Source organism: Arvicanthis niloticus, chromosome 18 (assembly GCF_011762505.2).
Source record: "Arvicanthis niloticus isolate mArvNil1 chromosome 18, mArvNil1.pat.X, whole genome shotgun sequence".
Taxonomy (NCBI): domain Eukaryota; kingdom Metazoa; phylum Chordata; class Mammalia; order Rodentia; family Muridae; genus Arvicanthis; species Arvicanthis niloticus.
In genome coordinates, this window is record NC_047675.1 from 36932550 (window position 1) to 36946348 (window position 13799).

The 13799-nt window shown below is 47.7% G+C and overlaps 1 protein-coding gene across 1 annotated transcript in view; it reads left to right on the top strand.

Annotated features, from left to right (window-relative positions):
• Positions 1 to 3718: 3718 nt before the first annotated feature.
• St3gal2 (ST3 beta-galactoside alpha-2,3-sialyltransferase 2) overlaps positions 3719 to 13799 on the top strand; it is a 52434-nt gene continuing 42353 nt past the window's right edge. Inside the window, exon 1 of the mRNA XM_034523139.1 lies at positions 3719 to 3884. The gene's annotated coding sequence lies outside the window, so the exon portion shown is untranslated. The remainder of the gene's footprint in view (positions 3885 to 13799) is intronic.

Here is a 13799-nt window from a genome sequence, read left to right on the forward strand (position 1 = left end):
ACTTGATAACACCTAGGAAAGAAGGAATCTTGGTTAAACAAGTGCCTCTGTTGGTTTCAAATATGGGCAAGTGTATGGGGACATTTTCTTTCTTTCTTTCTTCCTTTCTTTTTTTTTTGGGGGGGGGGGAGTTTGATTTATTTTATGTGAGTACACTGTAGCTGTACTCCCATTATAGATGGTTGTGAGCCACCATGTGGTTGCTGGGAATTGAACTCAGAACCTTCAGAAGAACAGTCAGTGCTCTTTTTTTGTTTGTTTGTTTGTTTGTTTTTGTTTTTCGAGACAGGGTTTCTCTGTGTAGCCCTGGCTGTCCTGGAACTCACTCTGTAGACCAGGCTGGCCTTGAACTCAGAAATCCACCTGCCTCTGCCTCCCAAGTGCTGGGATTAAAGGCATGTGCCACCACTGTCCAGCTCTCTGCCTCAGTTCTTGCCATGAATTTCTACCCTAATTTTCCATTAGGATGGAGACTATAAGCTGTTAAATGAAATAAACCTTTCCTTACTAAGCTGTAGTTTTTGTGGTGTTTACTACAGCAATAGAAAACTTAAAAAAAAAAAAAAACAAATGATGAGAACATGTAGGGGAAAAAAGAACACTAACTAAAACAGGTTTTTTTTTTTTTATTATTATTGTTGTTGTTTTTCAAGACAGGGTTTCTCTGTAGACCAGGTTGGCCTCGAACTCAGAAATCCTCTTGCCTCTGCCTCCCAGGTGCTGGGATTAAAGGCAGAAAATTTTTTAAAAAGAAAAAGAAGACTAACCAGGTGGAAAAGAAGCCTAGCCAGGTATAGTGATACATACCTTTAATCCCAAAATTGGGGAGGCAAAGTCAGGTGGATCTCTCTGAGTTCAAGGCCAGCCTGGTTTACAGAGAGTTCTAAGACAGCCAGGGCTATATAGTGAGACCCTGTCTTAAAAACAAAAATAAAAAATAAGGTAAAAAAAAAATCCAGCTAAGCTGAGACTGCTGGAGAGAACTTTCTCAAAAATCCCAAATGGGGGAGAATTGACTTGACCCTAGTTGGGAAGTAGTCAGATGGTGGGAGTTCTTATTGGAGGGAAAGGGTAGAGAGGATCTCTCTGCTCAGGGAAGGGTGACGAAGGGACATTGGATTCTTCCTCAGTATTCTGCTAACAGAAACGTGGGCGTTGGGAGGATTGTATTACTTAATAACAGAGCACACAGTGAACATACACAAGGCTCTGAGTTCAATTCCCAGCACCCTCCTCCTCCTTCTTCTTCTTCTTCTTCTTCTTCTTCTTCTTCTTCTTCTTCTTCTTCTTCTTCTTCTTCTTCTTCTCCTTCTCCTTCTCCTTCTCCTTCTCCTTCTCCTTCTCCTTCTCCTTCTCCTTCTCCTTCTCCTTCTCCTTCTTCTTCTTCCTCTTCTTCTTCCTCTTCTTCTTCTTAAATAAACGGGTAATGGATGGGTGATAAAAGCAAGAATACACTTAACACCTGCCTGTAAGAGTTGTTGCCACTGCAAATTACTGCAACGCAGTGGCAACATTTTTGCAAAAAAGGTCTTGGTTGGTAACTTTATGGATAGAGAGAGAAGTTGAACTGCACAGGGATGACTTTGTCTCGTCCCATCCGCCCAAATCCGCCCAACCACCCTTTCTCCCAAGTACTCCCTCTCCTTAGAGCCTGTGATGGAGACACTGATGCAAACATTCCTGAGTCAGTTTTAGTCAGGGTTCAGTGCCTCTGTTAGTCATTTGGCTGCGTGTCCACAGTGTAGGGAGAACTTACCCTTTGCTGCTGGGTGAATGGAGTGGGTTAGGTTGGGATAGGGGAGGCTAGAGACTGACCTTTTGGACTTAAAATAGATATTTACCCACCTTTTCAAAAATGAAGTTAGAGACTAGTTAAAGAGGTAAGGATGGGTTTTAGTTAGTAACAAACCCTTGGACTAAGAATTTAGGAAGAAAAGAAGTCAGCTTGGATTCGTGCCGGGGTGCTTTAAAAGGAGGGGCAATGAGTAGGTGTCACACCTGGCTTCCTGGTATCTGTCAGCTGACGAAGAAGTTAGACTCTAGCTTCTCATAGAAGATTGGAGGACTTGGGGATAGAATGCCTATCCTTCTTGATGACTCCATTGTAAAGAAGTAGGTTTTTGGTCTTTGAGATTCTCCTGAGTTGTAATGTTGTGCCAGAAAATGTTCGTGAACCCCGAAAAGAGTGCCAAGGAGCCCAATCGGATACAATTGCATTAGGGTCTCTTTATTTAAGCTTGAGTTCACCTCCCCCCGCCTCCACCCCCTGCCGCCTCCCACCAACCCTGACACAGTAGGAAAGTGGAGCCCTGAGCCTAGTTTCAGGCAAGCATTTTTAGAGGCAAGAAGTGGGTACACATCTGATTGGGGGTGGGGATCATTATGACCTTTAACATCATTAGCTGGTGCTGGGAGCCAAACCATAAGCTTAACTTCTGCTTTCCTCCTGATTGGTGGTTGTTAGGAAGTGAAGTGCCAGGGGTGGGCTTGTAACCTGGGAGGGGGGCAGATTTGTTGGGGAATAACCTGGAAACTGGTGCTAGGTACCAGCCTGTTAGTTTACTTGAGTTCAATCTTAGGTCAGGTTCTCTGTGATGGAGTCTGAACCCAAAAGATTTGCTCTAAGTGCATTGCAGGGTGTGATGGCTCATGTCTATAATACCAAGGCCAGAGGATCCATCATTGATTCCAGACAGGCCTGGCTTGCAAAGGGAATGTAAGACTACCTTGGGTTACATAATAAGAGAAAGAATGCACAGACTTAAGACTCTAGGGTCCCAGAGCTAATGAACCAGAAGTCATTTGACAATCATTGGCCAGTCAGAGACTGGATGTGTCATCAGAGAATGGATGTGTCATCAGTTGGGAACTTCCTAATGGTTTGGAGCTAGGTTTGAAAGTTGAGGAAAGGACTGGCTAACACTGATGTGGATGAATATTTAAAAGGTGTGCATGTTACCCTAGAGAATAGGAACCTAAAGGCATCTAAGAGTCAGAAGTCTGAAGTCAGGAGATGCCCTAATGGATGAGGGCTGTAGGGTGCCTACAAGAAAGACAGTTCGCAATGTGAGGTGCACAGTCTCATAGGGGCAAAACCCATTCCTACATCGTTGCTGGTGCCCCTCTTTCCAACAGCCTGGACCTAGAGGCCTCACTGCAGTTGCAGCTTGCAGGGCCAGGGCATGAACCCAGCTGGCTCAGGTCGTGGCTCTTGGCAAGAGCAAGTACAACCAGTTCCCTTGAGCTGGGCTTGGCTGCAGTTGATCACAGCTCTGTGAGAGAGGCATCCTCAGCTTACTCGCATCCTTTGATGAACCGGGTATCAAAGCCCGGCTGGGGTACCACAGACTGCACCTCTCAGGCTTCAGCAGCCCAGAGCCGCGTGGCTGGGAAACTGAAGAAGACACCCCTTAGTGCTGCGCCTTAACCCCCTAAATTCGGGCAGAACTACAAAGACCATGATCCTAGATACCAGAGTGCATTGCTTTCTGGGAGCAATAGTCCCGAATGCAGAACGCAGCTGGCGGGTCCTGCCAGACTGGACTACATATCCCAGCATTCCTGAGCGAGTTGGGGACAGGAGGGAGGGGAGAGCCCCGGAGGATGTGAATGGGGAGGGGGCACCCGCCCCCTTCCCCCACCCTTCCCTTTAGCTGGGCAGGGGTGGGGGGAGGGGCCGGGCTGAGCTGCAGCCGCGGCGCTCCGGGAGGGCAGGGCCAGGCAAGGGCGGGACTGGCCCCAGGCAGCCGGACTGGAGAGCGGTGAAGCTAACGGGTCCGGGTGCGGGAGGCGGCGGCGTTTGCGGCGGCGGCAGCTCTCTGCACGGGCGGAGGCGGCGGCAGGAGCGGCAGGCATGGCCCGCGCGGCGCCCAGCGCAGACTGAGGTGCGCGGGCGGGATGAGAGAGGGCGGGATGCGGGGCTCCCCGGGCCCCGTACTGCCCCTGTCCTCTTCTGTACGGGTAGCGAGCTTGGCCCAGAGGCCCAGATCCAGCGGATCCAGCCCAGCAACTTCCCTCGGGTCTGGGCGCCGTGTGGGCGGGGGTCCGATGCCTTGGCCTCGATCCGGATCCCCGCCTTCTGCTTTTGCACATCTAGCCGCTCCCCAGCCTTTCAGGCGCTCCTGTGACACTCCTTGCTGGCAGCCCCCAGCCTCAACCCTTGAGTTCTCTGTCCTTGTCCACACTCTCACACCCCAGGTTGTGTTGGTACCTCCAGCCCCCGGGCGCTTGGGAACGAACCCGCTCCATCCGGAACCCCCTGCCCCACTTCTCTTGGTCACAAGCTGTCTGCACCATCCTCACTTCTTTCCTCTTCCCTTCGGCCTTTCCCCTACCTGGCACTGACCCCTAGCCATGCTCTGTGGCCTAGCTCTCTCTAATAAGACCTGACAGCTTGACCCCCTTCCTACTTTGGAGAAACTGAGGCGTGAACCCACCGGAAACTTGGTTTGGTGTGCCCGCCCTTTCTGGTCGCTGGCCTGAGTACTGTCCCTTGTGTCTCCTGTTCCTTCCATCCTTTGCCATGTAAGACATGTTACTTCCCTCCAGTCATGCCCCTAGGGTGACTGAATCAAACTTCCCAGTCCCTTATACAGCCCCAGCCTGAGCTCATAGCGGTATCCCCTGTTTAGTTCTTCCACTACTTCTGTTGTCCCTGCTTTGCAAAGCCCTCCGCCTGGAGAGGATTCTCCGTCCTTTTGCTGCTCGTTCAAGTTAGCCTTTCTGTTTCTCTCTTGCCAACTGCATCTGTCTCCTCCCATTTTGCCTCTTGCTTTCTGTACAGTAAGAAGAATTCAGGGAACCCTAGGGCCCCTGGGAAGTGGTCATTCCTAGTCAGTAACCCATACTCCTACCCTGACTACAAATGTCTAGAAACTGTTTGGCCATCTATTCTTCCTTATGCTTGGTGGGCTCAGAAGTCTGGATTGGAAGGGACCATTTACCTTTATGGAGATGATGGCATTGGAGGACTCTGGTCACCATTCTAAGCTAATCTGGCTCCTGCTGCTAACTTTGCAAGGGGTTGCCCCTTCTGGGGGGGGGGTGGCGGGGGATGCCTGATGTGTGTGTGCTCTGAGCGCTTTGTGGAGGAAGGAAGACACTGTGTCTGTAGGCAGTGATCTCTAGTTTAGTTCTGGTGTTTTTGAGTTGAAGAGGGAGGGAGGGTACACAGACTTGCCTGTATATTTCAGTTTTTGTTTGTTTTCTGCCGTCTTCCTTCAGCTGATTTTTCCTTTGGGTCACACTTTTCTTCCCTTATCTCCAGACTCCCAGTGGGGAAGGGAGGGAGGGAAACCTGTGAGGCCATCAAGGAGGGAAGAGATTCTTCAGAAGTTTGTGAAGGGTCCTGAATGAGCAGTCTTGATCTGAACCAGATGCTTCTCTGCTCCCTCGTGGTTCCTCCCATGCTCCCTGCCCCCCAACCCCTTGGTTGTGGATAGGATGCTTTTAACCTTGTAACTTGAGATTGGAGAAGGGAGGCCGGGGGGCCAACTGTCTGTGTGGATGTTTATATCCAAATGTGTGCACTCTGCAAGCTTGCCAGGGCCCTGTGGGCGTGTCGGTGCCCCAGAGACCACTGTAGAGTTCTGTGGTGTGATGATAAGCCCTGGGTACTTTGAGAGCCCAAAAGATAGAACTAGTTTTGAAGCCCATAAGAGTCACCCTGAATCAGGCAGGGTGGCCACACCTGTCACGACAGCATTCAGGTTAACAAGAGGATTACCACCGTTTCAAGGGACCCTAGACTATGTGATCATGTCTCAGAAACCCCAAAAAGGGATCTATGAGATGTACTTGACAAACAACACAGGTGACCTGAGTTCAGTACCTGGATCCCAAATAAATTGGAAGGAGAGAACTGACTCCATAAAAGTTGTCCTCTGACAATACCCCCTTCTCCCCCTCCCCCTCTGCACACAAGTCTATGGCAAGTCTAACGGCATGCATGCCCTCACATACAGTTTTACAAAATCCAACCAAACCATTATATCTGTTCCCACTTGAGTTCTCCCCTTAAGCCTGGCTTCAGGACAAGGATTATTCCTCTTGTTCAGGGTGTGGGAGAAGCGAGGCAGCTGGGTTCCTTCCTTAGGTTGAGTTTCTTTTTCTCACAGGCTTGTGTCATTTTTCTGTGTGTGTGTGTGTGTGTGTCTGAGCCTGTACATGTGGGTGCCAGAAGAAGGTATCACATGCCCAGGAACTGGGTTTCCCATGGTTGTAAGTCACCTGATGTGGGTGCTGGGAACTAAAGTTGGTCCTCTGCAAAAGCAGCATGTACTATTAACCACTGAGCCATCATCTCTCCAGACCTGAGTTCTGTTCTGGTTTTTTGTTTGTTTGTTTTTTTTAATAGCAGGAGATGGTATAGGGAATACGGTATGATGAGGAGGGTGGAGAATGGATTCCTTGGTTATTCTGTAAGATATTTTGTTTGCCTTGTAGTGGTTTTACGTATTTGCATTTTGTTTGTTTGTTTGTTTGTTTGTTTTTGCTTTAGAGGCAAAGACTTACCTGTGTTTAGGGTGTCTTCAGATTGCATGTGTGGCTGAAGGTGGACTTGAACACATGACTCTCTTGCCTCTGCTGCAGGAGTTCTAGGATCCCAAGTGTGCCCCCTGATGCTGAGCTGTGCACTTGATCTTGTGGAAGTTCTTTAAATACATCTTCATTTCTGAAATAATTTCATCTTCTCAGTCCTTGTCATATAGTAGGTGCTCAGGAAAGTTGAAGCAGAGGTTTTGTTGTTGTTTTAGCTACATATTATATATATCTTTTTTTTTTCTTCAGACGGGGTTTCTCTGTGTAGCTCTGGCTGTCCTGGAACTTGTTCTGTAGACCAGGCTGGCCTCGAACTGGGAGAACCATGTGCTACTACCTGGTGGATTAAAGGCGTGAGCCACCACTTTCCAGCTTTGTTTCATTTTTTTAAAAAAAGTAATTAATTGGAGGGTGTGTGTGTGTGTGTGTGTGTGTGTGTGTTGACGAATGTGTGGAGTTCAGAGGAGAACTTTCAGGCGTTAGTTTGTGTGTGTTTCTTCTACCGTGTGGGTTCTGGGAATCATACTTAGGTGGTCAGGTTTGGCGGCAAGCCCCTTTATCCATCAAGCCTTCTCGCCTGCCTTTGCTTTTGTTTTTTGAAGTGGTATCTTACTGCGTAGCCCTGGTTGGCCCAGAACCTACCATGTAGTCTGATGCAGCTGGGAACTTTCCGTGATCCTCCTGTCTCTATCTCCTGACTGCTGGGGTTACAGATTTGTACCACTGTGTCTGGCCAAGTAGGGAGGCTTATGATTAAAGGTGTAGGGTTGGTTTCTTTGTACTTAACACGTCTTGAAATCACCTGGAGAGTTGGTTAAGACACAGGTACCAATTCCATGTTGCGAGAGGTTTTTGATTCAGTTGGTCTGAATTTGTATCTCTCCTCAGCTCTTCGGGGCTACCATTTTGAAAGACACTGTCTTGAACCATTATAGTTGCATGGTTAGCTAATTCAGACTTCCTTCCACCTTATTTCCCTACCAAGGCTTGTGGTGGCAGGTGTACCTTTTACCTTGTTCTTTCATTCTGGCGATGCCCAGGGCTAGGTTAAGTGAAAGACCTGGCTTGGGGGGTGGGGAGGTGAGGGTGGGGGAGAGGTGAGCTGTAAGTCCCACTATAACCACAGTTCCGTTGTTCTTGGAAAGAAGGCCTCATGACCAAAAAGGATGTTTAGGAACTAGGACTTTGAAAAATGGTGGCTGCCTGTATACAGTAGAGCAGTAACTGAGACAGACCCTTGTCTGTTCCATGTAGATTTTCCAGACTGAGAGGATTAGAGAGTGCCTGCCAGGTGAAGTCCTCTTATGGCTGCACACTGGACAAGGTGCCCAGGAATCTGGAGTTTAGACAAGCCGGAGGAGTCTCATAGTGTTTTATCATAGTGTCTTGAAAATATTTTCTATCTATTTACAGGTCAATGAGAAGTAGATAGAGATATATGGAAAGATATAAACAGGCAGAGATAGACCCAGGTAGGGCGAGTGAGGGGCAAAAGGACTCCTGATTCCAGCCCATCTGTTAAGACAGTCTTTCTAACAGCTCCAGTAGCAGGCTCGTTGCGTGCTCACTGCTAGCCCAGCACTGCAGTAGATACCCCAGGATGTAGGGGAGTCCTCATGGCAATATTGCAAGGTTAACATCATTGTCAATATTTCATACATGAAATTTAAAGTAAAATATCCAGACCCAGGGGAAAGATCATGATTTTTTTTTTTTTTTTCGAGACAGGGTTTCTTTGTATAGCCTTGGCTGTCCTGGAACTCACTCTGTAGACCAGGCTGGCCTCGAACTCAGAAATCCGTCTGCCTCTGCCTCCCAAGTGCTGGGATTAAAGGTGTGCGCCACCACTGCCCGGCAAGATGATGATTTGTAAAGAGCTTGTCCTGCAACCATGAGGATCTGAGTTCGCATCTAAATTCTCAGCGCCTTCGTAAAGAAATGTCAGGCGTGGCGCTGCTGCGTACTGGTCATCCCAGTGCAAGAGGATTCCTGAGGTTTACTGGCCAGCCAGCCCGGTCTAATGGGTGAGCTCCAGGCCAATAAGAGACCTACCTAAAGGAGATGAATGCCCTGCACATACACCGACACACGCCCACACATACATTCATAGAGATGAATTCATAAAAAACATAAAAACAGGCATGGTGGTGCCTATCTGCAAGCCTAGTACTTGGGAACAGAAAGTAGGAGGGTCCTGAGTTCAGGGTTAGTCTGGGCTCTGTCACAAGACCTTATCCGAAGAAACCAAAATAACAAAAGCTAACAAGAGAAAAGTATATTAACAAATCTGTTTTTAATTTAATCATAGTTTTACAAGACATAGATGAACTCTCCATTTTTATGCTTGGATTGAGGAAGCTTAGACAGTTGTGAAGAAATAAGACTGGGACTGCCCTCCCCCCCCAAAAAAAAAAAAAAAAAAAAGGCTGGCTTGGAGCTGGAGAGATGGTTCAGTGGTTAAGAGCATTGGTTGTTCTTTCATAGGACCCAGGTTCAATTTCCAACACTCACATGGCAGTTCACAACTGTCCGTGACTCAGGTTCCAGTGTATCTGACCCCCCCACACACAGACCATACACCAAATGCATATAAAAATAAAAGATAAATTATTAAAAACCCCAAAGCTGGCCTAATGCCTGCTAGCTGCTACGTAGCCAGTGATGGCATTAGTTTATTTTTTATTTTTTATTTATTTTGGATACAGGGCAGAGCGCTTTCTTTATGGCTATGTTCCTGCGAGACAAGGTGGGCCAGAGCGCTGCTACTCTGTGGATGGTTAGGGCGATGAAAATGACATTTTAGGTCTTGTAGTTTACTTTGGCCAAAAAAAAAAAAAAAAAAAAAAAAAAAAAAAAAAAAAAAAAAGGCCTAATTTGTTGTTCATTTCTGGGGGTTCTGATCTCTACAGTATGCCTTGGGAAAAAAAGACATAGTTTCTTTGGCTGTCTTTGAAGGGACAAAGAAGAACAAAAGTTAGAGGAAAGAGAAAGCCAGGAAGAAATGAAATGTTGCTTCTGAGAGCTTCCCTTCAGAGTATTCCTTTGGAAGGGCTCCCCTGGAAGGCTGTGAGGGGGCAATCAGAGCTGTGATTTGGGACATCCCCTTCAGGGTCTCAGAGGGGATATAAAGGAACCGAGTCTAGCCTCATGAGTGTAGTGTGGTGGTCTCTGGGATAAATCGAGGCTGTGCCCAGATTCCCATCCCAATCTGGGCCATATGTCTCCCATTGGTGGGGACAGGTCTGGTGGCAGAAGAGGCAGTCCCTCCAGACTGTCATTTAGAGAGTGGGGAAATAGACACTGGAGATGCCCTAAGAAACTGACCCCAAAAGTGTCAGGCAAGGACTTGAATTGGCAGGTGGCAAGGAGGTTAGTGTGACAGGTTTCTGAGCCAGCCAAGGGCAGCCTGATAGGCAACCTGGTCTGGCTGGGTCATCAGGGGACAAGGAGGAGAGGGATGCTACAGAAAACAAGATAGTGCCGGAGTAAGATGTACTGAAGGCTGGACTTGGCAGTAGGAATGGAAAAGAGGTGGCTGGGAGGGGCTGTGAAAAGTCAGTATCGTCTTCTGGAAAAATACTCCCCGAAGTCTCACATTAGATGCCTAAGTGATGAAGGTTGCCTCCTTTAGCTGAAGGGGACCACCCAAGAGGACGTTTTCAGGACATAATGTGGGCTGTTTTGTAGAAGCCGTGTGTAGCTACCAACAAACAGCATACCCAGCACATCGCCTCAGTCCTGATCCCAGGCTGGCTGAGGTTTGGTGCCTCAAGCCGCAGAGGCCCTTTATAGTAACCTGAGAGCTGCTGGGGCTTTGTGGCCAGTCTCTCACCTCCTCTCCTTAGCCTAGGATGGCCTCCTCACCCCACTTTGCTCCTCTCTCAGTTTCTGTACCCCAGCCTCTCTTCCCATCAGCTTTTTTCTCTACCCCGTGTTCCTGCATACCCGAGTCCTTAGCAGCTAAAGGGCCTGGCCCATTTCCCCTAGAGACTTGTATTTTCTTGCTCTTTGCTCAGAATGCATGTTAATAAGTCTTTCTTAACTAGTAGGGTTGAATTCTCCAAATAGTGTTTCTCAAGGAAAGAATCTCAACTTCGTCTACATTTACAGAATGCAGGCTCTTTTTTCACCATGCGAGGCTCACCAGGGACAGCTGCTTGTGTCCCCGGCCAGCCGGTCTCAAGTAGTTCTCTTTGCGTATTTATAAATCATTATTGTAATTACAACATATTGTCAATCGAGCGTTCATGTTGCCATCACGGACCTCATCTAGGGCTCTGGGGCACAGCTGGGCTTTGAGCCACCCCAGATTTCTAGCTAAGCCCTGGGGAAGTTCCTCCTGTGGGACTGAGCAGGAGGGCAGGAACAGAGTCCACTCAAGTGACACGCAGAAGAATATTCCTGTAGATTCCCAGAGCAGAAGGCTATCTATCTTCCTGGAGCAAAGCGGTGTGTTTCTGTCACTTCAGATCTTTGTGATATATCCCTGACTTTTAGTACAGAACTAAAAGGGAGATGAGGGAGAGGGAGAAATGAAAATATAGAGGAAGGGAATGTAATTTTTGTTTCTTTTGATATGGTCCCTAAAACTGTTTAGAGATGTATTTTCTTGTTTTTAACTATGTGTCTGCTCGTGCTTGTGTGGCTGTACGTGGGTATGTGCACGCAGATGTCAGTTCCCACAGAGGTCAGTCAGTTCTAAGCTGTCTAATGTGAGTTCTGGAAACGGAACTTGCGTCTTCTGTAAAACCAGAAGATGTTCTTAACCACTGAGCCGTATCTCCAGCCCATGGATGCTAACCTTTTATTTGGACAATATCAATATTAACATAGCACACATCGTTCTGGCATAAGAGATTGAAAAGCAGCCAGGAGGTGGTGGCCACACACCTTTGATCCCAGCACTCGGGAGGCAGAGGTATGCAGAGTTTGGAGGTCAGCCTGGTCTTCAGAGTGAGCCCCAGGATAGCCACGGCTACCAGAGAAACCCTGTCTACAAACAAACAAACAAACAAACAAACAAACACATGAACAAAAAGATGTTGAAACGCTTAAGGGAGGTTCTCAGCCTGGCCTCTTCCTTCAGGTGGCTTGTCATGAGAAAGGTTACTCCTGCTGAGCTGTTGGAGGATGTTCTGCTTCTGTGGCGTTGATCTTTACCCAGCAAGCCTTGGTTTCTCCTGTGGCTTGATGTATAAACTGAGCCCCTTGTCATCCTTTTGTTTTGTTTAAGACAGGACTGGTCTCATCTTAACAAGCTATGTAACCCAGACTGTCTTCAAACTCATTGGTCCCCCTGTGTCTGCCCCCTAAGCCACCATGTCCAATAGCATTTTTTTTTTTCCTTTTTCTTTCCTTCTCTTTTGACTGGGATCAGAATGAGGATATGCCAGACAGCCCCAGAAGGCCACCTTCTGCTCTGTGGTTAGGGCTGAGGCTATCTTCAGGCAGAGGCTTCTTGCCTTCTGAAAGAGCAGCATTGTTCGGCTCAAGGGACATAACCTGGGGACCCTGAGGAGCAGCCCCCACTGTTCGACCTCTCTTGCTGTGAATCTTTCAGGTGTTGAAAGAGTCCTAGCCCAGTAAAGAGACCCCAGCTCCTGAGCTTTAGGAGGTTAGCAGCCTTCAGAGGAAGGAAATCAACAACAAATACAGATAGCTAATTGGTCTAGAGGGAACTGCTCCGGCAGGAAAAATCAACAAGTTATTTGTTTCTGTGGTTAAAGGGAATGTGCAGGGGATAGTGCTGGAAGGGAGGAGGGGTTGGGAGGTGGATTGTAATAGTGAACCAGGTATGAGAATTGAAGGGATGAGATGACCTCCTTGCTCCTGCCACCCGACTAGTCTAACCCCTCCCCCACAGTACCTCCCCACCCTTGCTCCCTCCTGCCTCTTTCCATAGGGTTCCTTTGCTTTCAAGAGGAACCTTGTAAAAGTAGACTAGTAGACTGCTGAGTCTCTTGTCTCTGACCCCCATTCCCACCCATATCCTGTTAAAGGCACCGTACCAGCTGTTTGAAGTACGCGGTGACTTGGAGATAAAATGCCAGGAGGAAATTAAAGTTTCCATGAGCCTGTATTGAGTCCTTGGGCTTTGCATAGAACAGATAAGCAGCTCAAGGGGATGTGGTGAGAGAGGCCTGGGATCTACTTTGCATTCAGCTCTCTTGTTCTTTAGGAAGCCAGGAAGGCCCACTGGGTTTTCTGTGGTTAGCCATCTCGGTTTTTCCCTGCCCCAGGGACTTGATGTTCCTATGGACCTGTGCCTGTGTTAGTTAGCTTCTGGCTTTTTCTTTAGTATTACTTAGGGGAATGCCCTGGGTGCCAGGGGTATGGGAAAATGATTCAAAAGATTTAGTGTGTGTGTGTGTGTGTGTGTGTGTGTGTGTGTGTTTGCTTGCTTGCTTGCAGAAGCCAGAGGTCAGTTCCCCAGGAGCTGGCGTGATTATGGTGATTACAAGCTGCCCAGTGTGGGTGCTGAGAACCAAACTCCAGTCCTCTGTAAGAGTAGCAATGGCTTGTGATTGCGGAGTCATTTCTTCAGCCCCAGACATGATTTTAGATTCAGAAAACTGAAGAGGGTAAAAACTGTGGACCCTGTTCTAGGGTAAGGAGGTACTTCTCAGGCCCACTGTGAAATGGGGAGCAGATAGTTTCTGTTGGGAGGATCAGCTCAAGGCTAGAGTTGTAGGCATTTGATGAAGCTGTGTCATCAGCCTCTGTAAAGCAAGATATACTTGACCATGAAGCCATATGTGCAAACCTCTAGGATTACTATGAGTTTTAATCTCAAGTGGGATAATGGTTTACATAGGGGACACCCAGCCATCCACATTCTGAGGGGTGACTTTTCCACCCATACTGTAGTCTTGGCAAAATTTTTTCCCCTTTTTTTGGTTTCTCAAGACAGTTTCTCTGTGTAGTCTTACCTGTCCTGGAACTCGCTGTGTAGGCCAGGCTGGCCTCAAACTCAGAAATCCACCTGCCTCTGCTTCCCAAGTGCTGGAATTAAAGGTGTGCTCCACCACAATCTATCTGGCAATTCTTGATATTCCTGATCTGTATATCCCTGCCATTCATTTTATGTAGGACAGGAAGGAAAGCCAAACTGCAATCCCTTTGTTGCAACCTCCAAGCATCCTCTAGAGAGTTGGGATTTGAACTATTTGGTTCTTGCAAAGAGGAAGCTACTCAATTTAAGGGCAGCAAAACTTTATCCTTCAGGGTTGCGTTTTGTGTATTTTGCACATAAAATATAA